The sequence below is a fragment of the Mirounga angustirostris genome, unplaced genomic scaffold (genome assembly GCF_029215605.1).
Source record: "Mirounga angustirostris isolate CCGP_5_RB_7025 unplaced genomic scaffold, mMirAng1.0.hap1 SCAF_2, whole genome shotgun sequence".
NCBI classification, from domain to species: domain Eukaryota; kingdom Metazoa; phylum Chordata; class Mammalia; order Carnivora; family Phocidae; genus Mirounga; species Mirounga angustirostris.
Window position 1 is genome coordinate 70,571,139 of NW_026991710.1, and position 27,980 is coordinate 70,599,118.

The 27,980-nt window shown below is 38.7% G+C and overlaps 1 pseudogene; it reads right to left on the reverse strand.

Moving 5' to 3' along the window:
* Window positions 1-22,367: 22,367 nt before the first annotated feature.
* On the reverse strand, window positions 22,368-23,917 carry LOC123847586 (26S proteasome non-ATPase regulatory subunit 11-like; annotated as a pseudogene).
* Between the last annotated feature and the right edge of the window lie 4,063 nt (window positions 23,918-27,980).

Sequence of the window (27,980 nt, forward strand, 5' to 3'; positions counted from 1 at the left end):
TCCCTCTGCCCCTCTCCCCAGACACCCCTTGCTCTTTCTTTACCTAAATAAATAAATGTATATAAATATTAACCTTGATGCATTTTCCTAACTACTACAGTACAGGATAATTTACAGTGTTACTCAAATCTGGTACATGCCAATGCTAAGAGTATTAGAGTGAGGTTACTATATTTCTATATATACACTATTTAAATCCATCAATTTCCAGGCCCATTTATGATTCATCACAGCTTTACTTAAATCATTTGGAAATATTTTCTGAAATTCTTGGAAGAGTTTCAAAACAAAACAAACTTTATTTTAACTGATATTAATCACATAACAGTAACAGGAGAAAGTGAGGCTATCATAAAATCCATTTTTACAATACCAGGTGTTCCATCGACTTCCCCAGAACTCTTCTGTCACTCCTTCCCTCATCCTAACACTAGTCCTGACCTCAGGCTGTGCCAGTTATATTGCGTCACAACTTCGGTCTAAGCAATAAAGAACAATATTTGTTGTGTGAGGGAAATAGCAATTACTGAAATAAAATTTGTATCATACAATAACATTTTAGAATGACCTTGAGGAAGAAACTCTTAGACCAATGAGTTGAACTTTCCGTGAAGCTTCTCAGACAAAAGAGAAGAAGGCAGATTAGTGAAGGAAGAAATTAGAACAGTAAGGACAAAAATTTCCCCAAAGTGAGCATGAGGTAAAAGATTTTCCAGTCACAATGAAAATAGAATTTGCTGACAAGGTCATGATCACATCAGACAGCTCACAACTGGGAACAAGGAATTTACAAAAAGCATTATTTATCTTTAACTACAAATCTGGAATGTTTCCAAGCTACATCTGGGAAATGCCTGCCTGCCCTTGACCAGTATATTGCTCAATTTTCCCTCTTATATCTCATTTACCACACTCATGCCACCTTAAGGGTAGTAAGGAGTTCACTGACATGAGGTACCTCACATAGTAAAAGACTCACAGGAACAGAGTAGAATGGTGGTTTGCCAGAGGCCGGCGGGAGGGGGTGGTGGGGGGGTGGCAAGGGGCAGTTGCTCTTTGATGGATAAAAAGTTTGAGTGATGCAAGGTAAGTTCTAGAGATCTGCTGTACAACATCGTGCCTATAGTTATCAACACTATATTGTACACTTAAAATTTGTTTAAAAGGGTAGATCTCATATTAAATGTTCTTACTACAAGTGTTTTAAAAGTAGTAAGGAAGCACTCAATTGCATTTAAGTCTAGCCATATTTTGCTCCTTTAACTGGTATAATTGATTCAGGTGATTCAGATATTCATCATTGGTAAGGCATTCCTTATTAAATGAATTGGAACATCTGTGCTCCTAATTTAATGCAAAACCCCCATGACTTTCTGATCGTTGGCATTATTTTTGAGAAGTCCACCTGGGTATTTGTACTGTAACTGATTAACACACATCCTCACACTATAGTTCAATGCAGTAAGCCTTCCCTGACAACCAAAAGATTTTATTCACAATACAATGAATGATTTTGAGTCCATCACTGACAGTGGGAAATGGCCTGGTTCCTTTGGAGATACTAGATCTTTGGACTTCCTCGGACTGGTGGCATTCACATAGATAGGTGTTTAAGGTTGCACAAAACACAATCTAATGCCTTTGAAACAGCTGGAAGGAACACACTCCCTCCAGACCATGCAGCCTAAAGGGATTCTGGGATAATTAAATGAACAACCCAAACAAAGTCCAGGGTTTATGAGGCCCAGTCTCTTCAGGCGCTGCTTTAAAAAAAACACAGCTTTACTTAATTGTCGTGGGTTCTAAATAATACAAGCTTAAGGAATTGTATTATTGGAAGGGTGCCAGACAGCCTATGATAGCCACATTTCTGTAGGATTTTACACAAGATTGAAAAAAAGCAGATTATTCATCTCAGAGAATTGACTTTCTCGATGACACCACTGAAGTTCAAAAGTCAAAACTAGGTAGGTGTAATTCTAATCCTTACTTGCTTCTTTAGACCATCATCAAAGGGAATTCAATTCATAATCCAGATTATTTTTAAAATTCCCTTTTCCCATTTCTCGTTCATTCATTTCTTCTCTCTCACAGCTGCCCCCCCATACCCCCAGTCTTTCTTGCCACACTCCCCTGAATGTTTTCCCTGAAGCCCACTGACTTACTAGAACCTTTTATTCTATCTCTTCTCATTTTTTTCTATACGTAGTAAATCTAAACTTTTAATCCACAAACTCTCCTCATTCATACTTTCTCCTGTTTTTTGCCTTCCTAATTACCCTGGTCTACATCAGTGTTTCTCAGCCTTCTTTTTAGTATTGCTTCCCCCAAGGAAACTTTTTAGACATACTTTTTCTTAACTCCCTCCCATGAAATTTTAAAGTTACAGATATACCATATATTTGCTTACATGTTATATACATGTATATATAATACAATAATATCTGTGCTTTATTTTTATATATGTGTGTGTGCATGTATACATACGATCCACACATACACATATATATGTATATATAAAGTAAATGTCTATAGGGGAGGCTTTATGTATAAAGCATGATTTTTTATCACCCCTCCAAGAACCAACCCTCCCTCTTGGGAGCAATATCAACATCATCTCAGCTGAGAATGCATGGCTACAACATAGGTAGGACAGCAAAGGGGAGCAGGAACTGGTGGGCAAGCAGTGCCAGCCGACTGCAGTTTCTTCTGTGAGAATCCCAATTCGACTCCCTTTCTGCCTATTTTTTAGTCACTTGGGTGTACCAATCTAGCCCATGCCTGTCCTAAGCAAAACTGTATAATCTGGCCTCCCTTCTTAGCTTCTGTGATACTTCATTCAAAAATCATTCTTGGGGCCCCTGGGTGGCTCAGTCATTAAGCGTCTGCCTTCGGCTCAGGTCATGATCCTGGGGTCCTGGGATCGAGCCCCGCATCGGGCTCCCTGCTCGGCGGGAGGCCTGCTTCTCCCTCTCCCGCTCCCCCTGCTTGTGTTCCCTCTCTCGCGGTGTCTCTCTCTCTGTCAAATAAATAAAAACAAAACAAAACAAAATCATTCTTACTCCTGCACCCAATAAATGCCTATGCATTTGGAATCTCACCTCCTAGCTATCCTTGGGGTAATTTTTGCATGTTATAGACTAATCCCACAAAGTTGATATACTACTCCTCTGGAAATCATTTGCATCTCCCTCAAAAAGGAAACTATCTCCCCCACAGGCATTAAGTTTTGCTGGTAGTTCAGACACCATAGAAAGCAAGCAGGGAGATGATTTGGAACAAAACTATTCTCTAACTATCCCTAAAATCATAAAAGGATAAATCACTGAGGTGACCCCTACTCTGCCTCTTCACACTGCTCAGGATGACTCTCTTACCCATCACCGCTCTCCCCGATAATATTACCTAGTCTTCTAGACCAGAAGCTTGTGAGGGAAGGGGGAGCATCATTAATAGCTTTGTAGTCATTATACCATCTAGTGCAGGACGTTGCATATTGCTGTCACTCAATGGAGCCAACCTGAATTCCCAATTCCATATATTTCTCATTTTAAGAAGTAGTCCTGCCTGACTTCTGGTCCTCAACCTCCTCATCCTTCAGCTAAAAATAATAATCCCTATTTCTATCTTCTCCATATGCCTAATTAAGATTTCTATGAGAGACAGCAGTGCGGTGGCTGTACTTTTCAAACTTATTTTTGCCTCCAACACATAGTAAGCATTACATTTCACATCATGACCCAATCCATTTACAAACAGACACACACACAGAAGTTTCACAAAACAATGTTATGTGGGATGTACCCTGCTAATTTATATTTTATTTCTTTTTTTTTTAGATTATTTATTTATTTATTTGACAGAGAGAGACACTGTGAGAGAGGGAACACAAGCAGGGGGAGTGGGAGAGGGAGAAGCAAGCATCAGGTTCCCTGCTCAGGAGCTTGATCCCAGGACCCTGGGATCATGACCTGAACCGAAGGCAGACACTTAACGACTGAGCCACCCAGGCGCCCCTCTATTTTATTTCTTAACACCATAGTTGTGACCCACTGAATCATTCTCAAGACCTAGAGTTGGCTGTGACCTGAAGTTTGAAGAACAGAGGGTAGAGGTTGAGGGCATCTCAGGGTTTTGAGTGAGAATCTGAAATGGGTCCAAACTTGGGCACTTTGATATTGAACAAATGATTTAGCCTCTCTAGGCTTTGGTGTTCTCTCCTTTAAGATAGAAGTAACAATAGTACTTACCTAGAAAAACTGTTGTGGGAGATTAAATAATGCATCCAAGGCCTTTTGTTTAGCATAAGACATACAGTAAATGTTAATAATTGTTAGCTCTTATTATTCATTCTTTGAATTCTTTTGAGAAACTTGGAAAAAGAAGTTATGTAAATGTAAAATATAATACTTATATTTCACTCACTATGGGCTTAACTCTGTTCAATAATTTTTTTAAAGATTTATTTATTTATTTTAGAGAGAGCGCACATGAACGGGGGGGGGGGAGCGGCAGAGGAAGAGGGAGAGAATCCTCAGGCAGACCCCCTGCTGAGCGAGGACGCCAACATGGGGCTTGATCCCAGGATCCTGAGATCGTGACTTGAGCCAAAACCAAAAGTCAGATGCTCAACTGACTGAGCCATCCAGGTGCCCCTGTTCTATAATTTTATGTCTTTAATTTCATTCAATAATTTTATATGCCTATAAATGTTGTCTTCTTAGCTGTTACAACTATGTTGGAACTCCTCATAAAGTTTTTCTTCTGCTACATGTAGCATTAGCCCAGAGCTGAGATTCAAGTACTATTAAAGTTCTCATCTAGCTGCTTTTTTTGCAAATAATTTTTATAACATGTTAAGGAAAATGATAATGTAAAATAGATTAGGGAGTAGGGAAAGGGTAAATGACTTGCAACTTTGCATTAGTACCTCCAACAATGGCTGAAATTTATCTTAAAAGAAGATAGCTTTCATTACTGTAATATGGAACTTTTCCCAAACAGTAACTTAAAATAAATATGAGAACCTCAAGTCATAGAATCATGGTATTTTTGAGAAGTGCCACTTAGAGTGAAAATGTCTTATGAAAACAAGTACTCTCCACTTGCTTTGCCCTCATAAATCAGGAAGCGGTATTCCAAACTGATGTAGGAAAACAGCGAAAACCAGTTTCTGAAGATTATAAAACCCTATATTGCTAGGCTCAAAGGTGTAACAAGATTATACCCTAAGGGAAGAATATGATACTGTATTATACCAAAAATGCATTTTCATGACGGCATTTTATAACAAATAATAATAATAATAAAAGAGTAAAATAAAGCTGATCTAAATAATGCCAGAAAGAGTAAAATCAATAATTATTCATTGAACACCTCAACTAAAAACTGTGGAGAATTAAAGAGTCAAGCGCTCAAGAAATTAACAAGTGCTTGGACAACTAAGATGAATACATGTAAACTTCATTAGCAAATTGAGTTAAAGAATATGTTGAGACATGAGAGACATCACAGAGGAATGCATGGCTGATTGAACAAGAGAGGGAGAGATCACTGTGGGTCAAGATGCTAGGGGAGAGTGAAGTTTAAGACTTGACACCAACTACTCTCCACAATTGTCCTTGTGGAAAAGGACTTAGCACCATCTGTCTAAACCCCTGCTGGGAGGAGTTAGTTAAAGGGTTACTGGGTATGTTAGGTTCACTATGAACTTAACCCTTGACTAGACCTAGGACATAATAGGGCAATGAAATGTTTGAAAATTCTCATGACTTCTGTTGTTTACAAATTGGAGAAGAATTATATATTTTATTGTCAGTGGATGCCACCCTGGCATCCATTTAGGATCCACACAATTCCCTCCCTTTTTAAATATAGTAGTTGTGTATTTAGAATTTGAGGTTAGACACATGTTAAAATATGACACAGTCTTTCCTGCTGGATAGCTCAGAACACCCAGTTATAATTATGTAAACACTGAAAAAATGTTACAGAGGAAGTGAGAGGTTTACATATTAAAATGAACACTAGCATTACCAATGGTACATAAATATAATTTAAATCTATTCTAAGTAAAAGTTCAAGATTTGTTCCAATCGTTTCTGCCAAATTTTGTTCTCACTTTGTGCTGGAATTTTTGAAGAGTAGAAATGTCTTAAAGTAAGATTTGTGTTTTATGTTATCCAAGAAGGTGATTTCTATTAGTAATTGTCCCCTGGTGACATCTGGAGCCTTGACAAGAGTAATGAGGACAATGGGACTAGTGACTAAGCATTATTATATTGATTTTTCAATGTATCCTCTTTGATCAGGTTTTCAGGGGACCTCCTGAAGTTGACAACCACAGCAGCCCACCAAAGAGGAAATGATTTGGAAAAATAACAAACCCAATGCTAGGGAGGATAATTTGCAGTTAAATATAGTATGTATATATCTAAAATTACTCTGAAACATACTTAAAAATATTAATAGCTAGACAAACTATCAACCAATCAACTAACAATTTGTTGGCCTTGGAGTAAATAAAGAGCCTTTCAATTTTCTTTTTAATTTAGTTATTTACTTTGGAGACTCAGAGTACAACCACAGATGAAGAAAAACATCAACCCTTTGAAGGTTTAAGCAAACACTTTCTGTATGTGCCCAATGTGAGTGTGAGTCCACATGAGAGAATCAACCAGGTGCTCTGGGCAACAGGTCTTGTATTCACACAGCAGATGCCCTAGAAAAATAGCAGAAATATTTTCCTCTAATTGAACACACAGCTATCACAACTGTGCTCTTTAATTTAAAACCTAGGAAGATGAGTTGACTGTAAACTCAATATGAACCAAAGGTTGGACATGTGTTAAAAGGCTAGGAATTATCTTAGTCCATTAAATATATCCTCTAGTCAGATAATACTTGTATCTTTTTTTTAATTTATTTATTGTTATGTTAATCACCATACATCATTAGTTTTAGATGTAGTGTTCCATGATTCATTGTTTGTGCATAACACCCAGTGCTCCATGCAGAATGTGCCCTCCTTAATACCCACCACCAGGCTAACCCATCCTCCCACCCCCCTCCCCTCTAGAACCCTCAGTTTGTTTTCCAGAGTCCATTGTCTCTCATGGTTCGTCTAATACTTGTATCTTGATGGGCTGGAAAGCCAATTGCATGAAGAATGAAAGCGATGTGTTTGCTCTCTTTGTAAAAGAGAAGATCATCGTAGGAATAGTGGCAGTGACTTCAAAAATTTTAAGAGCTAATATATATTAGGAGTAGACATTGTCTATTTTATGTAGAGGGCAGCCCTTAAAAGTGGAAATTAGAAGAAAGATTTCAGCTCAAAGAGAGAAGAACTTTTAAATTAGAGTAGAAATGATCTCATAATAGTGAATTCCAACACAACTCTACAGGTTTAAGCTAAGAATGCATGCCTCTCAGGAAATACTAGAGTGCTGATGGAAAATTACATCAGAAGTTCTAAGGATCTGAAATTCTGAAAATGAAAAAATTTTTATATTCCAAGTCTCATTGAATCTTATGAACACAATCTAAAACTATTAACTAGAGTGAAGTTGCTAGAACTCACAGAATTGGACAAAATTTAATACAGGATTATGGGAGAGTAGAAGTCTTATAGGAAATCGAAAATACTTTTTCTGCCAGTTCCTGGATTTGAAATGTTTCTAATCAAAAAGAAAGTGCTGAATATGAGCATGATTATATTTACTAGTCGGCTTATTTCAAAAAGTACATTATTCTGTCATTCTTTTGAAATCTAAAAGCACCCTGCTCCTTGAATTAAAATATTTTATTCAGACACAACAGTGAAGGAACCTGTAGGCTGCACTTTGGTTTAAAAAACAAAACACACTGCTTTTGCCAGTTTCAAAATATGGAAAATTGTAAGCAGCGCTGTTGGTTGCGCTAATCATAAGACTTAGTGCTTCTATTTTTCCCCCTTCTCTGCACACTGCTTAGACTTGTTGCTTTCCTTTGCTAAATATAGCTGGCTTCCTGCTATTTTCACAGCTGACTGGAGAATTTCATTAGGAAGGTGGAAAGCTAACACTGTCACTCTGATGAATAAAGCGGTCAGCTGATATCTCTCCTTGCTCCAGTGGAAAAATTTACAAAGACTAGAGGTGCTGAGAGACAGAAGGGAGTTTCATTAAAATGGCCAATTAGTGCAATAAGCAAAAGGCAAAAAGTGACAGCCTCCCTCCCACTGTTTTCCCTTATCAGGCAGGTGTTAAAAGCTCTAGTTGAGAGTTTGAAAGGGGATGGTCTTCTCTAGCTCAAACCTGGCCTCAAGGATGATTTCATGCCTGGAGCCTTATAAAATATGATTAGCTATCACTCTTCCCTGACCCTATGAATGAAGTTCAGTGAGTCTTGCCTTCACAGATCAACTGCAAATTTTCAGGGACTTCTTGTCGCCTATAGAATAAAACCCACAGCCCCAACCCAGACTTCAAGGTCCAGATATATCTTTCTGACCATACCTGCATTTCTCCCCTTAACCCTTTACCCCAACCAAAGTATTCTGCACATCTTTACTCCAACACACCTCTACATCTTTCTCATCTTTGTCTGGAATGCTGATCTCATCTGTCCCATCTATCCCAATGTACCAAACTCTGGCTCAAATCTCTCCATCTCATCTCTGATTATCCTCCAACTAGAATTCAGTGGTCCCTTTATCACTTATATGTCATGCCCTAACCCAGTATCCTGAGCTCCTTCCAAGTGATATGGATCATTGATCAAATGAGCTGAAGTTCTTAATTGCTGTCCACTATCATTGGTTAGTTATGTTCAGGTTAAAAGTGAAAGTATCCCTCATGATTTAACAATTGCCAACTGTAAGATCCTGCATGTAAATTAAATGTCCTCACAGAAATATTGAATTTGCATCAGATTATTTGTCCCCATCTGATCTAAAGCTATAGATTACTTTGTTAGATTTGATTTCTATTTAAAAAATAATGCTTTCTCATTTTTTTAAATTGTAGACTCACGTACAGTTCGTTATACTAGAATCCCATTCCCTGCCTAGCCACAAAAGCTGAGTTCACAGATTATGAAGTCTCTATTTCAATACATAGAGATTTACTTAATACTTTGTAAAAATTGCATAGTAGTTCATCATATGAATATAAAATTATTTGATCAATCTTCTGCTAAAGGAAATATAGGGTTTTTTTTCCCCCAGCTTTTTTATTGTAAGTAGTACTTTAATGAGCAATTTGTTCATATATCCTTGGAAATTATCTCTGGGATAAATTCCTAGAAGTGGAATTACTGGCTCATAGGGTTTTCTGCATTTTTAATTTAGAGAGATCTTGCCAAATTATACTTTAAAAACAAGGCTAACAAACTCTGAAACCAATAACTTATAAGTTGTTTTGGTACTTACTAGTTGAAATGACTAATTCATAAACTTTTCTTATGACTTAAAAATATTAATGCACCACATTTTTAAAAAAGATTTTATTTATGTATTTGACAGAGAGATAGAGAGAGAGCACAAGTAGGCAGAGAGGCAGGCAGAGAGAGAGGGAGAAGCAGTCTCTCCGCTGAGCAGGGCGTCCGACGTGGGGCTCGATCCCAGGACCCTGGGATCATGCCTGAGCCGAAGGCAGCCGCTTAACTGACTGAGCCACCCAGGTGCCCAAAGCACCACATTTTTTAAATGCACTTTATTAAGAAGAAAGATATTACTTTGGTTCTTACAGTCTAAGAATACATGACATCAATTCTACACTCATGTAGAAGTGTCAAGGAACTTGTTGGTAAAAGTCTATGAACATTAATTTGAGTTGTATTTGAAGATTTGTGAAAAAACTGAGAACTTCTTAGTAACTAAGGAAATATGAATAGGGCTTGGTTCTTGTTAGGAGAAGGAAGAATAGGATGTAAGTCTTTCTATTGTCAAAGGGAGATTAAAAGCCAATGAAATAAATATAATATTAACCATCCTACAACCCTAATGAATAGATCTAGACATTTTTTTAAAAAATATTTATTTATTTATTTGACGAGAGAGAGACACAGCGAGAGAGGGAACACAAGCAGAGGGGGTGGAAGAGGGAGAAGCAGGCCTCCCGCTGAGCAGGGAGCCCGATGCAGGGCTCGATCCCAGGACCCTGGCTGGGATCATGACCTGAGCCAAAGGCAGACGCTTAACGACTGAGCCACCCCGGCACCCCTAGATCTAGACAATGTTTATCAATCCCTGTTAACCTCAAAAAAAGACACTATAGCATTTATCTCTTGATTAAAATACACAAAACCACCTATGAAATACTTTTGATCAAAAAGTCAAATCTGTATCTGACCAAGATTTAAAGTCTAGATCTGATCACCAATGCACAGAAAATACAGAAACATATTAGACAATAACACAAAGATGCAATCAGCAAAAATCAGAAAAATGACCCATTTTTTAAAACAAATACATAGAGGGAGAGAAGAGAGAAAGAGCATACATATTAAAAGAGACTTACAGGGATGTATGGGCAGCATTTGGATCCTGATTCAAACAAACTGTAAATAAAATATAAGATAACTGGGAAAATTTAATATTGACGAGATGATTTTTTAAAGATTTTATTTGTTTATTTGAGAGAGAGAGAGAGCGCACTCAAGCAGGGGGAGGGACAGAGGGAGAGAATCCCAAGCAGTCTTCACCCTGGGCTTGAAGCCTGGTGCAGGACTTGGAGCCTGACGCAGGACTTGATCTCACCATCCTGAGATCATAACCTGAGCTGAAATCAAGAGTTGGACACTTAACTGACTAAGCCACCCAGGTGCCCCTAATATTGACTAGATAACTCATGAAATTAATAAAGTATTGTTATTTTCAGGTACTATAATGGTATTGTAGTTATTTTTTAGTCTGTTTTTTTTAAGAAATACATAGTGAAATATTTAAAAATTAAATTATATGATGCTCAAGATATGCTTCAAAATACCCCGGGTGGGAAGAGAAGTGGACTGAGGTATAAAAAAAATAAGAGTGGCTAAAAGTTAATTGTTGAAGCTGGTTGAGATGTACATGGAAGTTCATTGCATTACCCTGTGTATTTTCTATGTTTTAAATTCTCCATAATCAAACATTCAAAAATCAAAAAGGTTTTCATTAAGATGTTTTGAAATGTTCCTTTGTAAATGTTCCTTTTGAAATACCCCTTTAAAGAGAATAGCTTTAGGAAATTTGAAGGCTCTTACATAATGGCCACAAACTCATTGAACACCCAGAGGCTTGCTTCCAAGCCTTCTGCCTGTGATTTTAGACAAGAGTAAGAACAGGAGCCAGATGGTATGGAAAACATACTTACAAGTGGGTTCATGAGCCAAATGAAAGCTATAATTTAAGGGAAGGAACCAACAGTCCTCTTCAGCTTTAAAAATGTTTTTGAACTCAGAAAGGGGCATGTATAGCACTCTAACACAAACGTGTAATCTTTGGTCCAGACAAATGGATGTTCTTGTAGACAATGACAATGTAGAGTTTGTCATCTCCTTCACATGGAATTTCTTCAGTTGCACCATCTCACCACATCCTTCCTTAGGGGGTCCTCTTTTTCCTCTTCCACTTTATGCATTCTCCATCCCCCTCCAACCTATACCAAAGGAAAGAAAACATACTATTTTCTTTGCCTAGCTATTCAAACATATCCCTGCAAGAAATCACTTTTTAAATACATAATACATTGGATTGCTTCTGACCAGTCTTATTAATGAAATCTTTATAGCAGTCAAAACCCAGGCTGACTAGTTTATCAAAAGACTGAAAATAGTGCCTCTCCACACGGTTACGAGCAGTAGTAACCTTGTTTCCACAGTTTCTTGGCTTATTTTTCTTTTTTAAGATTTCATTTATTGATATGACAGAGAGAGACACAGCGAGAGAGGGAACACAAGCAGGGGGAGTGAGAGAGGGAGAAGCAGACTTCCTGCAGAGCAGGGAGCCTGATGCCGGGCTCAATCCCAGGACTCTGGGATCGTGACCTGAGCTGAAGGCAGACGCTAATGACTGAGCCACCCAGGTGCCCCTTGGCTTATTTTTCAATTGAATCTCAACACCAGGTGACCTTCAAATGCGCCCTTAATTTCCATTCGATCATCATATTACTCCCTCTACTTCTCTATTCCATTAAGTATATGTAGAGTTCACCAGTTAGTTATCATACAGTGTAATATTAATTTCAGGTATAGAATTTAGTGATTCATCACTTACTTGAAAAGAAGAACAAAAAATAGAGAACTATAGAGAACACATCCCCAGAGGGCAGGTGGGTGGGGGATGGGTGAAACAGGTGATGGGAATGAAGGGGTGCACTTGTGATGAGCACTGGGTCTTGTATGGAAATGCTGAATCACTACATTGTACACCAGATTCTAATATTACACTATCTGTTAACCAGCTGGAATTAAAATAAAAACTTAAAAAGAACTTCTGGAAACTAAAGAAAAGACAAAGAGAAAATATTAAAAGCATCCAGAGGAAAATACCCATCATTTCTTTGTACGGGAAAAACAACTCTAATGGTGGATGATTTCTCATCAGAATTCATGGGCACAATATTTTTCAAGGCTTAAAAGGAAGTAACTGTCAACCCAAATTCCTATATCCAGTGAAAAGATCCTTGAGGAGTAAAGAGGAAATCAAGATACTCTCACATGAAGGAAAACTAAGAGGATTTGTTACCAGAAGACATACCCTAAAATAATGACTGAAGAAAGATCTCTAAACAGAAAGGGAATAGTATGGGTGCCTGGGTGGCTCAGTTGGTTAAGCGACTGCCTTCGGCTCAGGTCATGATCCTGGAGTCCCGGGATCGAGTCTCGCATCGGGCTCCTTGCTCAGCGAGAAGTCTGCTTCTCCCTCTGACCCTCTCAAAAAAAAAAAAGGAAAAAAAAAAAGAAAGGGAATAGTAAAAGAAGAAATCCTGAGATATCAAGAAGGAAGAATGAGTACAGTAAACAAAAATATGGGTAAATATAATTGACTTATGCTCCCCTCATAATTTCTAAGTAATGTTTGATGATTGAAGCAAAAATTATGGTTTCACTGAAGATTTCTACCCAACATTTAAAAAAAATTAACACCAATTCTACACAATCTCTTCCAGAAAGTAGAAGAGAAAACATTTCCTAATTCATTGTACAAAACTGGTATTACCCTGATATCAAAACCAGACAAAGATAGTACAAAAAAGGAAAACTACAGGTCATAATCCCTCATGAATAGAGATCCAAAAATCTTTAACAAAATATTAGAATATATAATTAAACAATAAAAAGAACATGAAAAAGTGGGTTCATGAGGAAATTGAGACTTGAAGAAAGTAAGGGATTTATCTCAAGTCACAAAATTAGCAGTATGGAGCTGAAATTAGATCTTCCCCTCTCCAAGTCCCTCCATTCTTCATCACACCAAACCATAGTACACAGAAAATAATAATATTTTAAATGTGTAAAGACATTTGAAAATTTTAAATGGCTTCTGCATATATGTTGCATTTTGGAATCTTTGAAATGATCCTATGAGTTCAGAAGGGCAGACATTAATCTTTCTACTTTACACTTAAAGAAGCTAAAATGGCAAAAAGTTAATGACTTGCCTAAGGTCAACTGACAAATTGAGGCTGAAATCAGGGTCAAAGCCAAATCCCTATGTTTCACAATACCAGACTCCCTCTGGTGTCCCTATAAAACAACAAGGTCATCACAGCCTAAGGAGTTGGAGGAAAATCTTCACCAGCCTCAGGAAGTGGCATTGGGCAGGGAAGAGGGGATGACACAGCCATGACTCAGAACTGACTGGAGCCTGGAGGGCAGGGAAACCCACCCTTCAGGTGAGGCAATAAGCCACATCCTTGACTATTTGTGTGAGCATTTAGAAGAGTTCCCCTACTACCTTCCTACGGAATTTTTCTTTGGCCTAAACTTGTCATTTTTGGTTGAAGCAAAATACCTTTCTCAGAATTTTAACTAGATAGCCTTTCCTTGACTTCTTGACCTGCAAGTGTTTCTCAGCCCTCACATTTTGAGATGCCCCTGTGCGCCCTGGAGGAGGAAATCCTTCCAGGATGTTGATACTATTTATAGGATAAAGGTCAGGTAATAAGAATAATAATATAAGAAAGATAAAATGAAGAACATGAACTGAGAAGGAACTAACATTTGAGGGCTTACTCTCTGGCAGGCATTACGCCAAGTTCCTTACGTGGGTATTTAATTCTCACAACACCCACGAGGTAGGTGCCATTGTTGTCATTTTGCAGATGAGGAAACTGAGGCTTAGAGAGGCTGGGCATTTTGCCTAAAGTCACAAAGCCTGCAAGTGGCAGAATGCAGATTTGAAGCCAGGTTTTCTGACTCCAGAGACTCAAAATACTAGCTCTGCTGGGTGGGACATCCTTTGATCACCCAGAAGGTACATTCTTCTTGAGAGAATGAACAACTAAAGGCCCCTACCAGGTGCAACTACTCCTAGTATTACTAATACTAATAATCATAATTAACACTGAGTGAGCACTTGTGTGCCAAGCACTGGGTGAAGACCTTACACCTATCACTCCATATAATCCTTACAACAATTCTATGAGGTAGCTATTATTAGTGCAATTAGCAAACAAGAAAACTGAGAAGCAGAGAAATTAAGCAATTTGCTCAAGTTTACACAGCAAACAATTGGTTTAATCCAGGAAGTATAATTACAGTACTATCAAATTTTTTAAAAAGAATAAAATTTTCTGGGCACCTGGGTGGCTCAGTTGGTTAAGCGACTGCCTTCGGCTCAGGTCATGATCCCGGAGTCCCGGGATCGAGTCCCGCATCGGGCTCCCTGCTCAGCAGGGAGCCTGCTTCTCCCTCTGACCCTCCCCCCTCTCATGTGCTCTCTGTCTCTCTCATTCTGTCTCAAATAAATAAATAAAATCTTTAAAAAAAAAAAAAAGAATAAAATTTTCAAAGGAGAAACTATGGTCAATTAACAGAATCAAGCTTACCCATTCAAGAAGCATCAAATACAAATGTTTGTATTGAGAGTATTATGTTCTAAACCAGCTAAGTGAACTAGTTCTTGGCAAATCCTGAAGACAAATCTAATTGTGATCACTTATGAGACGTGTCAACTGGAAAATTTCAGTGTTCCAAATGTGGCCAAGTTCCAAGACCCTTACAAAGTACCCACTGATGACAAATTTTGCACATTTTTCCCTATGCACTTTGTATTCCATACCATAATTTGCTCTTTACTTAAAAATATTAGAAAGTCATCTCATCTCTTCATAGGCAAATAAAAAATAACCTGGCTATTTCATAATGTCTTACAGCAAAGGTGGCAATCTTGCCTAAAGGAGCAACAAAGAAAAACAGACTTTAAACTGTGTTTGGGTATTGAGGTTCTCAGAGCTGGACCTCAATATTTCTATACTTTTTTTTATTAACATATAATGTATTATTTGTTTCAGGGGTACAGATCTGTGAATATTTCTATACTTTTAAAGAAAGCAGGAGAAGTGCTTAAATGTACCAGTAGTTTTCTGTTGCTCTAGGTGGGTGACAGACTTTCTTTGGGGAAAGTCTGGGTTTGGCACAAAAGTCCATGGGTCTTTGGTTATGCAAAAGTAAATGTAAGCATTCTGCGGGAGGGAGAAGAGAGGGGATGGAGAGTCAAACAACTCTAAGTATTCATGTGGAAGGTGAACACCTCCCACATGTGGCCTCTGTGACTTGGCAATGTTAACTTGAGGGTGGTCATGGACAGTTGATTTCCCTTGGGAATGGTGAATCTGGAACACATGAATAGAAGCACACCCTCTGGAATGGTACCTGGCCCACCACCAGCTGCACATGGGGCATACAGATAGATGACCCTCCGCAAAGGCATGAGGCTAGTAAATGTTACAAATATCTTGGACTTGTATCTATTGCTATTTACTCTAATACAGAGTTTCATGGTTTTCTTCCTTTTCTGCATTATAATTTCCCCTGTAATTCATGAGACTTTTGAAAAGCTTTCCAAGTGCTACTACCTGGTGGTACTTATGCTTTGGGGAAGTAAGGAAGTGACCCACAGCCACATTTGGGGAAATCCGTAAGGAGAGAAGAAGAGAAGACTGGAATGTTAGTTCTCTTAGAAGCCTGCTTCTCCCTCTCCCGCTCCCCCTGCTTGTGTTCCCTCTCTCTCTCTGTGTCTCTCTCTGTCAAATAAATAAATAAAATCTTAAAAAAAAAAAAGAATTAGAAATCCCTGGGTTCAAATCCCTGTTCCATCCATTATTTAGCCTTTCTGAACCTCAATTTCATTAACAATATACCAAATTTTATGTGGTTGTTGGGATGAAATCAAGTAATGTACATTAAGTGACAGAAAATTTTGATTTAAGTTAGAAATGAACAAAAAAACTAAGCAACTAACCAAAAAAAAAAAAAAAGGATTTTAAAAAGGAGGTGTTAACTGAGGGAATCCTTACAATCATTCATTCATTCAGTTCTCTGACAAGTCCATTAACATGATATACTCCATATATCACCAAAAACAATAGTGGGAAAACCTCCATTTTCTTTAATATTGACTGTTCAGCACAGTCCCTCATTTTTCCAAAATGTGTATTTTGTATCCTATGAATATTTCCTGGTAAACACTAGGAAATAAAGAACAGTTCTGCCAAAAATAAAGAACAGTCAAGTGTTCCTTTTGTCTTGGTCCTAACCAATGCAAGATGAAGAATTGTTCTCTTTCAGGAAAGAAAAATATAGCTTCTCTTCAAAGATACTAGGAAAAAAGGGGAAATAATGTGTCTGTGAATCTTATTTTGATCAAGCACACCTGCTTAGATAGCTTATCTAAGTCTTACCCTTCACACTTATCTCTATCTCAGCTTCCCAATACCTACACACACAAAAAGGAATGTATCTATCTTCCATTGATATAATTTTAGAGAAAAACAAAATACCTTAGATCACTTACAAAAAACCCCAGAATCATAGTTGGGTTGCTTTCATTTTTGTTTGTTTGTTTTTTTAAGTAAATCAATCTCCACAAGTCATCACTTCCTTTTGGATACTTCTTAAAGGACACAGAATGGCAAAAACTACCTTCTCATCTAGGAATTGAACCGTATGAAAGGAAAAATAAAGTGGAGCAGGGGTATTTCCTTTTTCATGCTCCTTTTTTTAAACTGATGGTGAGATCTTGCTTGGCCTAAACTCTTTCCAAAGAAACAGAAAGCTGCTCACATAAAAAAACTAACAATTTAAAATTCTTACCTCCCTTTTCCTCATTCAAGCTTAAAATATTACCAGTATTAATTTCAGTGCTCTGCCTAGTTATTAAATCACAAACCACACCGGCTGGTGAGAAACAAAGAAAGAAAAGAGCCATTATTCCAGTCAACCCAGACAGTCGCACAAATAGCTCCGTAAAAGTCAACTAAATTATGATTTTCACTCCTTCCTGAGTCAGAAGGGAAAGTTTCTAACTACCCAACTATGCAAGTTTGGGGTAGAAATTATTAATTAGACAAGTAAACAGAGCTTACTTGAAAGAGATAAAAGATCTGCAGAGAAAGTATACTTGGGTTGGTAATGATTTGCCAACTTTTCCTCTTCCAATGAAAATGCAGTACAGAGTCCAGAGAGGCTGGGATCAAATCGGGCTCCCAGACTTGTCTCCTATCCCACATTATTGCACACCACAGAATGCCACACTCTGCCATTCTGCTCTACTTTGCTGCCATCATGTCTTTCCTTCTGCCTTGCTCTCCTCCCTCATCCCATCTGCTCTCCATGTATTCCCACTCCCACCCTCCTTCAACCACAAAGGACATCTCTCTCTCTCCAATTCTCCCAAAGTATTTTATATTTCCATATGTCACTTACCCTAATTCTTCCTTCTCAATGTTAGCTGGGGGCATGTTCCCTACTAGACTGTAGAAAAGTCTGAGATGATGAATCTGTCTTTTCTCATCCATTAGTTCCCTCATGTGCTTTGAACATGAACAGTATATTTTAAATTCTTTCTAATGTATGTTCTTTTTTTTTTTTTTTGAGGGAGAGAGAATTCCTGCTCCTGTAATGTTTTCAATCTTGCTTAAAGCACATATATACAGAAAAGGCTAATTAATAGTATAAGGTAAGTGCCAAATGGGCCGCCAGACAAGCTTATAAATACCACACAAACTCTTATTTGTACAAAAGCAAAAGCAGGCACCCACAGACAGGATTTAGGTAGGTAGACGGAGAACAGGCCAGCAGGTGGGGAGAACACCCAAAGAGAACAAGGAATGGGAGGGGGAGCACATCAGTCGACCCAGAGTCAAGAGTTTGTTTAGGGGAGAGTGGTCCTGAAGAAACACCCAGAAAGGTCCAAAACAGATTTCCATCCCCAACGCCCCCACCCCTGCATGCATGTTCACACACACATACACAAAACCAACAATCCTTCCCCAGCCAGTGCCTTTTCCTTCCAAATGCAAATACCTCCAGGAGGTTTACACATACTGCTCATTTAGTAATGTAGTTACATCTACTGTGTGTTCTTTTATTAGTAAGCTAGGTTTCCTCCCTTCTCCCCCATACACCACATACTTTTAAAGCCAAGAATAAGGCTGGAATAGGAAAGATTAGATGAGAAGAGAAATGTGCAATTGCAAGTGACAGGCAGAGGAAGGAAGCAAGGAGGAAGACCCTGGTGAGAGGAACAAGGATACAGGAAGTCAGAGATGTATGGTCCAGACTTCCCTGAACTTCAGCCCAGGAGGCAAAGAGCTAGAAGACCTAGAGAAGTTTCATGAAGAGATGGAGACCTCCTAGAGCCGAATGAACAATTGCCTGGCTTTCCAGGGAACAAGCCAAGAAGACATAAAGACTCACAGGGAAACACAACGTCCACAAAGATGCTCCCTCAGAAATGACAGAAATGCAGTGGTGTGCTGTTATTGGCCAGACAGGCAGACCAGTTAGCACTTGTGCTTCTCCCCTGGCTCTCAAGTGTAACCGAGGAACCCCAAAATTCCAACGTGCCCCAGAGTAGGGACAGAAGAAATAGTTAATCAGAGGGCTGGAAATCTTGCCAAAGGACAGCCATAGTGAATGAGGATATATGTATATCCTTATATATGTATATAAGGAGATATATATATATATAGATATAGATATAGATATAGATATAGATATAGATATAGATATACCCAAGAGATAAAGACTATAGGATATATCCAAGATAAGGACTGCACAGATGACATGGCAGAGATTCAAGGGACTTGTAATGTCAGCAACAGCCCAGGTAAGGCCAAGTCAGCCAAGGAAGACCACCGGGTCCTGATCCAGCTGAGAGAATAGGTCACAAATTCACCAGCTGCGGATTTTTTCAGCCAGAGGACAATAGGACGTTTAGCTTCCACCCTGAGGCCCGAGTGGACAGTGCAAGCAACACAGAGGGTAGGGATTCTTCCCTTGCTTTAACTAAGCAAATTAGTCCTGTAGCCAAGTATAATTGATGTTATGTGAGAACACTCTCCCAAAAGGACCTACTCTTGCTGATCTAGGGAATTTATGTATGTCAGTGTCACATGTGTGATGGTGTGTCAGTGTCGACTTTCGGGTGTCTAACTCTCTGACAAGTAAACGGATCTCCCAAAAGAAGCTTGTTCCCAGCTCCCAGGTCAGAGAGTCTCAGTTAATGACACATGTGAGGCGCCCCCAATCTTGGTCTATTACCAAAGAAGGAATCGTCTCAAGAGGCCATGTGTACCAGACCCGATCAGGGTCCATTTAGTTCATCATAGTGCCACATTTTGTTGTGTCAGTCCCTTGATATTCTGACCTGGCATTTTGCCCTACCTGCCCCAACTAGCCCAGGGAACTTATATCACCTTCCCAACGATAGCAAGATGTTGTATAAACAGAAATTTATTTAAGAAAAAGAAACATGAACTGAGAGTGCTATAGGTAAATCAAAGTTCAAGGCCATCATTTCTGTAGGCTAGAAAAAAATTATAGTCTTGGCAAGTATGTTCTCCTCATCTTAAAGTAGGACCCAGATCCTTATCCTCCCATTACACAAAAACAACAGCAAACAAAAAAAATTCTTTGAGCAACAGCCCCCCAAATGCAAACTTTACCAAAGATTTAATGGGAGATATTCAGAAGTTGACATCATATGCCACACAGCAAAACAGCATAATGGAAATCCCCACTCAACATTTCTATTTTCCTATAAATTCCTTGTCAGATGCCAAGTTCAGGTGTTTCCCCCACCTCAATCCTTCCACTAGGCCATCTTTAAAACCTCCTCTAGAGGTTCAACTCTGTCCCTAAACTTGCAAAACTAATCAGAAATGTGAAATCCTAAGTCCTAAAATGAGCCCAGTGGTAACTGAGGAAGAATCTGTTGCTCTTTCATCATGGTCTCAGAGATCTCTTCCTCATCCCTCCACTCCAAATAGATTGCAAAATATTCACCCCAAAGTCATGGATTTATCCACCTCTATTAAATGTAAATTAGATGCTGCCTATAGATTTATAATTGTGTTATGAGCAAATGGTTGGGGAGATCTGGGTTTATAACTTAGATATGGAATTTAAAATTAGCGACGTGATTATATCTTCTCACCTGCTTGACTTTATCTCCTGCCTAATGTCACAGAGATCCTTTCTGCTGGGCCATAAACACTCACTACTCTGTACTAATACCACGCTGAATGGCTGAGCACAATTGTAGTTGCTCAAGAGCCATTGCTGGTATAGTATAGTCTCTCCTCTTACTGCAACATTGTTTATTTTCACACATTCGTCCAATCTGCATCACATTTTCATTTAAGCCCATTTTAAAGCACAAAAATGTGATCTTGTACTTAACAAATGTCTTATTCTCACATCAGAGTCCAAATCAGAAGCTCTATAGAGAAAAAAAAAATTAGGGAATTTATTAGTAAACTTATCATTTTCTGATGTGGGGTATTCTTAAAAGTTTCTGGGTTTTGCCCTCAGACAAAGCTAAATTTGAATATCATTTTGCCACTTGTTAATTTCTTGATCTTGTACACATAGGTCTCTGAGCTGCCAAAAATAATAACAAAACTTATTACTTGGAAGAACAACAATAACAATTGAGTTACAATAAAGTGTGTGAAGACTTGTGTGAAGATTTAATGAGATGATGAATTTAAATTTCTTAGCCCAGTGTCTGGTGCATGTAAGTCAGTACATGTTAGCTCTTATGAGCCAGGCACTGGGCTAAGGATTTAATGTATATTATTGTATTTAATCCAGACAACCCTGGGACTTGGGCATTACTATTCCCTCATTTTAATTAATGAGGAAGCTAAGGTAAAAAGGTTAAGTAACTTACCTGGGATTGATTATTAATAATTAATGAAGAGGAAATCTGATGCCAAGTGAAATAGGGATAATATTTCCTACCTTACAGTATTGTTGTCAGGATTAAGTTAGTGAATCCTGTAACATGGAGCATATAGTAGCCATTCAATACATTTTCATTTTCTTTCCCTTTTTGCCTTTACAGAACCCGTGTTTCACATTCCATCCCATTAAATAACAAATTATTAATGTTATCCCTTAGTATTGCTACCTCCAAAAAACTTACCAACTTTTGCCAAGAAATTTTTTTGAGTAGGACTTTTCATATTCTCATATAGAGCATGGCAATATGTATCTGCATTTTCATATTCCCAAAACACACCAGGATAAATCCAAACCCTGAAGTTTACTATTTCCTCATTGTCAGAATAGATATTCAGATGGTAACCCAAGTAGCAATTTACTCAGATTCAATAGATTTCTAATAATCACTAAGTAATTCACAGACAAAAAATACTGTCAAGAAGATTGATTTATTATGTAGGATTATTTTTTAAAGGCTCATTTTCCTTTTTAACCATCCTAAAATCCAGACATTTTCATCTTCCCCCAGTCCCAGGCAAATTCAAGCCTACTTAAATTCTTTTCTCCTGGAGAATCTTCCTTTTCTGAGGTCATCTTATTCCCTATTCATAAGTCTGCAATGGTTCCCTGCCAGCTGTTAAATTAATTGCAAATCTTTAGTCCAACATTCGAAGCCATCTATGACCTTACTCAAAATGAATATTTGTGCCTTAATCTCACTCCCTATTTCGTGTACCCACTCTGTACCAAACGATTCCCTCAAACACCCATTTAGTGTATTTATTCATGATATTCCTTTTATCTACAATGTCTTCTTTCCCCATCCCATGCCAGAAAAGCATTTCTATTGACCTTTTTTCTGTATTTTCCAAATCTTCGTAAATATTTTGCACATGTTTATTAAGGAATAAACTTAATACTTGATAACTTTTGTTGCCACCTTGAATTGCATCTTTTTTTTTTTTAGTGTAAGCCTTTTTCCTTTTATTTAGAATAACCTTTTTTTTAAAGCAATTTCCCCACTCCCAAGTTGGGCCAGTAAAGATTACACAAAAACTGGCACACCTATTGGCTGGAATACAGATGCATCAAATGAGGATTTTAAAACTTTCTGAGCGAAAAGTAGAACAAAAAGAAAAAAGAATCTCCTAGCATTTTCCCCAAAGGTTTCACTTTCCTGCCACACACACTCTCCAAAGGACCGCTACAGATCCAACTCTATGTCAGCTTCTAGGCTTTGTTGTAGAGGGAATCCACTACTTTACTCATGTTCTGAATTGTTTCCAGAGCAGCTTCATAAGTTTTATCTACTGGGGGTTCATCGAAAATAATCAAGACACCCTCCCCCTGGTCCAAGATCCCATGTCAAGAATCATCTGTGACAATTTCTTTTCCACGTCGGCCTTGGAGAGTTTGATGAGGCTAGATATGTGTTCAATCTGAACTCAGGAAAAAGCCTCAATGACTCAGATCAGGTTCTGTTCCAGTAAGTTATCATACAACTTGGCCAAGTGTGTACTGATGATTGGGTCATCCTGGAGCTCTGCCCGATAATCTGTCAGGGCCTTTTCAAAATCTGCCAGTGATCTGTTCTTGTTAGCCTGACCACACATTTTAATGCTTCTGTCTGTCTCCCCGCATACTGAAGTGCAAGCTTCCCGCTCACCAAAGCCTGGACATCTTCTGGGTTGTTGAGCATGATTTTGCACAGCAACATGTACTTCAGAGATGTGATGGCCTTTGGGCTATGGATGGAGTCATAACCCTCAAATATCTCATAGAAATAGGAGTATGCAGTTTTCCAATCCTTCTCTTCTGCTGCATGGATAATACCTGACTGCATATCCAAGGTGGCCTGCAATTTAGGGGGGCAGTAGATAGCATTTGCTGTAGTTCGAGCAGAGGTTAAGGCAGCTCGGGCTTTTGGCGGGTTGCTCAGGGCATGGTGTGTTTTGTTTTCTAAAAGCTGTACTTCCACCAAAAGGGCTTTGTCATCCATCTTTTTCAACTCCCGCAGTAGCTGAGAACCCAAATGCAATGCTTCCTGGTACCTCTTGGTATCAAAGTACAAAGACACCAGTCTTGCCTCCAAGGCTTGGTGTAAGAAAGTTCGTTTCTCTGATTTGGCCCAGTCGATGCACTCTAAACACAACTCGACCTCCTACCCTGTAGCTGCTTCCATATCAAGAAACTGATCAAGAAGAGATCGGACCAGACGAACTGCTTTAGCCTTGCTGATGGAATTCAAGAAGGGTTGCACTTACTTCAGGAGTCGTCCAAGCTCTGCAGCTTGTCCAGTCTTTGCCAAGAGAGACCCCAGTTCCAGGATATTCTGCTCTTGGACCTGCACTGCCTCCTCATCATTCTCCTGAATGTCACGCTTCATGATGGAGTGGAGAATGTCTATGGAGGCCTCCCGGTCGGTGCTGAGTAGAGACTGGGCTCTCTGGAACTCCACCACTGCCTCCGCCGCCATGTTACCGCTTTCACACCGTCCTTACCTAATACATTTTCAAATAGATCACTCCTGGATAAAAGAACATTAATGATTTTTATGTGTCAGTCTTGCCTCTAACAAGTGTGTCAGACTCTTATTAGGTATTTCAGCAATTTCCTGCAGAGTATATATTATTTTTAAAATAAATTTTTTTTCAAAAAAATAACAGTAGCAAACATTTGCATACTATTCATACATACAGGAACTGTTCTAAATGCTTCATGTAGGTAAACTCATTAAATCTTACTGAAGTAAATTTTTTTAAACAATTTTATTTATTTATTTGACAGAAAGAGACACAGTGAGAGAGGGAACATAAGCAGGGGGAATGGGAGAGGGAGAGAAGCAGGCTTCCCGCGGAGCAGGGAGCCTGATGCGGGGCTCCAGCGGAGGACCCTGGAATCATGACCTGAGCCAAAGGAAGACGCTTAACCGACTGAGCCACCCAGGTGCCCCAGTAAATTTTTATTTTTAACCCTGGTTCACAAATGAAGAAACAGACACACGCAAAAATGAAATAGCTTGGAAGAAGTCCCCAAACCAGGAAGTAAGGAGATTGGGATTCGAAGTCAGTCTAGCTCAAGTGTCCACATTCTTAACTTTAGAGCATATTGTGTGAGCCATGGAATCAGAGAGACTTGGGTGTAGGTCCTGGCTCTTCTAAATTGGGAAAGTCACTCGCTCCCCATGTTTCAACTTACTCATCAGGAATATGAAGTGAATAATAGCTACTTTACAGAGTTCTTCCAAGGACTCAGTGAGAAAGTATGTGATAGCATCTTGTACAGTGTAGCATAAAAATAATAGCTACTGGTACCATCGTTCCCTTCTCTCTCCAAAGAGTTTTGTTCATCTTTTTCTGTTGAAATCCCACACATCTATCTCTGAACTACCAAGAACTCTGTACTTTTCTCTTGGTAGTTAATCATGTACCTTCCTGCCAACCAGCTATTTGGCACCAATCTGATCTTCCCTGCTAGACTGTAACCTCCTTGGGGACAAACACTACACCTCATTTATTTTGGTTTCCCCACAACACCAGTGCATTATCTTACACATAGAACCTGCTCAGCAAATATTTGTTGAAAGAGTTTTCAAATGCACTAGTTGTAAAAAATATAAATACATCTGAGTCTGGTTTCCATCAGCTTATTTACAAAACCATGTGATCATCTCAGAACTGCAAATTTCCATATAGGTAAACCTGCAAGAGAATCAACTTACTTTCCATTTACACATTTGTAGGTATTCATATAGTCCAATTACTACAAACCCTTTGTATGCTCTATAAACAAATTACCCATTAGCTTCCAGTTAAAAAAAATAGTCCCTGGTTATTTTATGTGAAAATGGGTTAATCACAGGGACCTGCCTTGTTTCATTCACATGAGACAGTGGCTTTGGTGGAAGGAAACAAAAACAGAGAAGCTATGTTGAAATCATTGTAAGAGGAAGAGAAGCTCTCTCCTCTGAGTGGTACAGCCTTCATTGCATCACACCCAAAGAGGTTGATTCATTTCCTCCCCTCTCCTCCACCACCTTGAAAGCCTTTTCTCCTTTCTCCAGCTCTTCCTAAACCCCTCCACCCTCGCCACTGATTCAGTGAATTACAGAGAGATCACCCAACCAACCAGGAAGAAAATCTAAAGTAGGAGAAGAAGAAATACTCTGGGTTTTTGGTTTTTTTGTTTTTCAATTAGAGAAAAATAAAGGGAACTCTTCACTGGGAGATTTCTATAATTATTAGTACAGTTGATCATGATAATCTTTTTAAAAATCTTCTTACTGAGGTATAGCATATATACTGCAAAGCGCACAAATCATACTGTGCAATGCAATGAATTTTCACATATATATGCAGGGTGTATGCATGTAAACCATGTAATCCCATCCAGATCAAAAGATAAAATGCTTCCAACACCCCAGGAAAACCCATGCCCCTTCTCAGTCAATAGACACCATCTGCTTCCACAGAGGTAACTATTCTGACTTCTCTCACCGCAGATTTGTTTTCCTTGTTCTTGAACTTCTTGTCATTGGACATGTCATGTCATGCCATCTAGCATATATTCTTTTCTGTCTGGCTTCTTTCAGTCAGCATTATGTCTCTGAGATTCATTCATATTGTGTACAGTAGCAGGTTCTTTTAATTACTATTTCGTATTCCATTTATAGATTTTATGAATAAAGCTGCTATTATGAATGCAGAGCTATAAACATTCCTGCATGTCTTTTGGTAGATATAATGGAAGTACTCAAAGGCCTTTTACCTAATCTTCCTACTTCTGCTTCTTAACCTCAGTTGCTACCATTCCAGGAATCTCCCTAAGTCAGCCTGGACCCTGGCGCCCCACAGAGCTCTCAGAGGATCCCCCACTGTCTATAGAGTTTGTTACAACTCCAACCCAGGCTTTCAAGGACCTCCATGATTTGCCCACATTCTACCTCTCCAGGCATATTTCCTGTCAAATTTCAAGATTTATTACCCGCCCATAGTCTCCAATCAAAACACATAACTCACTGTTTTCCACACACACTCCGAACTTTTGTTTATGAACATACTAATCCCTCCCTACCCAGCAAGTATTTTCTCATCAATTATAAATTAAGAATAAATATTTGAATTTTTAAAAGCCGTTTGCTTCAGATTATTTTAAAGACATCTTCCTGATATGACGTTATGGAATGGTTATAAAAAGTAACAAAAACGTAAATGGAATTTTCCATCCAGTTTGGAAGAAGCTAGGAGTATACACCTGGGACAATTTTATACACAGATTAAGGTTAGGGGCTTTGAGGAATACTGCTTCTGTCACTTTCTAATTTATAATTAATTAATAAAGAAGCTGTACATCATAGAGGTGAAGAGTAAGAACTTGGGAACCAGATTGCGTGGGCTCAAATCCCAGCTCTGCCACTATCTAGCCATAAGACTTGGGTATCTTGCTAACCAAACTGTGCCACAGCTTCCTCGTCGGTAAAATGGTGATTAGAATAGTATCTTCTTCAGAGGGCTGTTGGAAGGATTCAAAGAATTAATATATGTAAAGCACTGTATCTGGCACCTAGTAAGTGATATGTACAACTCAGCTACTTATAGTACTGCTATTATTATATATCAACAACTACTATTACTAACTTCATTAACAGAATACTATTATTCTTGGGGATTTGAAGTCTTGAGAGACAAGGAAAATATTAAAGGAAATTAACCTAGCAATATTTTTTGAGAAGGATCCTTCCAAATGAGAGAAAAAATTCTGTAGAGGCAGAATAGTGGACCCAGAAATACCAATGGTTTGAACAGAGTATAGCCAGTGAAATATGCCAACAGTTTTGGGGGGCCCATACAACAGAGTTACCAGTGTCCAAGGTGAATTCATGATTCAGAATAGGCACCTCTGAGAGTACTTGTTTCTCCCTGCTGTGGGGCTACCCATTATGCAAAGGGCAGAACGTAGTACCTAGCAATCACACTGATGCCATCTGTGTGTCTGGAGACCCATTATCAACTTTATCTTTAGAGCTTGATCATCTCAGGAAAATCATGCTCCCTATGAGCAGCGTTCCAAGGTATCCCAGAATATTCCATATTTTCTGAAGATGGGTTGCAAGTTAATAAGAGAGAGGCTAGAGTTTAGTGTCGATTGTGAGTATAATGATTCCTTTTTGTATTATTTTATTGCCATCTCACATTTAAGGAAACTGAGACAAGAACATGTTAAGTTAGTTGCCTATGACCAAATAACTCAGAAGAAGCAAAAATTGGATATAAATCTATAAACCTGAATCCAGGGCCTGTGCAATTTCAACACAAAGAGCAAAATTTTTAATTTTTTGGTTGGCAGGAATTTGCTACTAGTAACTTTCAACAGATTAAATGCAGTGGAACAATAAGTTCAGATAAGAAAGTCTTCAGTTTTAGATTCAATGAAACAAAAAAGGGGCAGAGACCTCAGGGGCTATTCTTTCTGTGGAACTCTATGGGTATAGCTTGCTGGCTAACAAGAAATGGAGTGTGGAGGAGGGGATCCGAGGGCAACTATTGCCCTGTCTTTCATGGGAACCT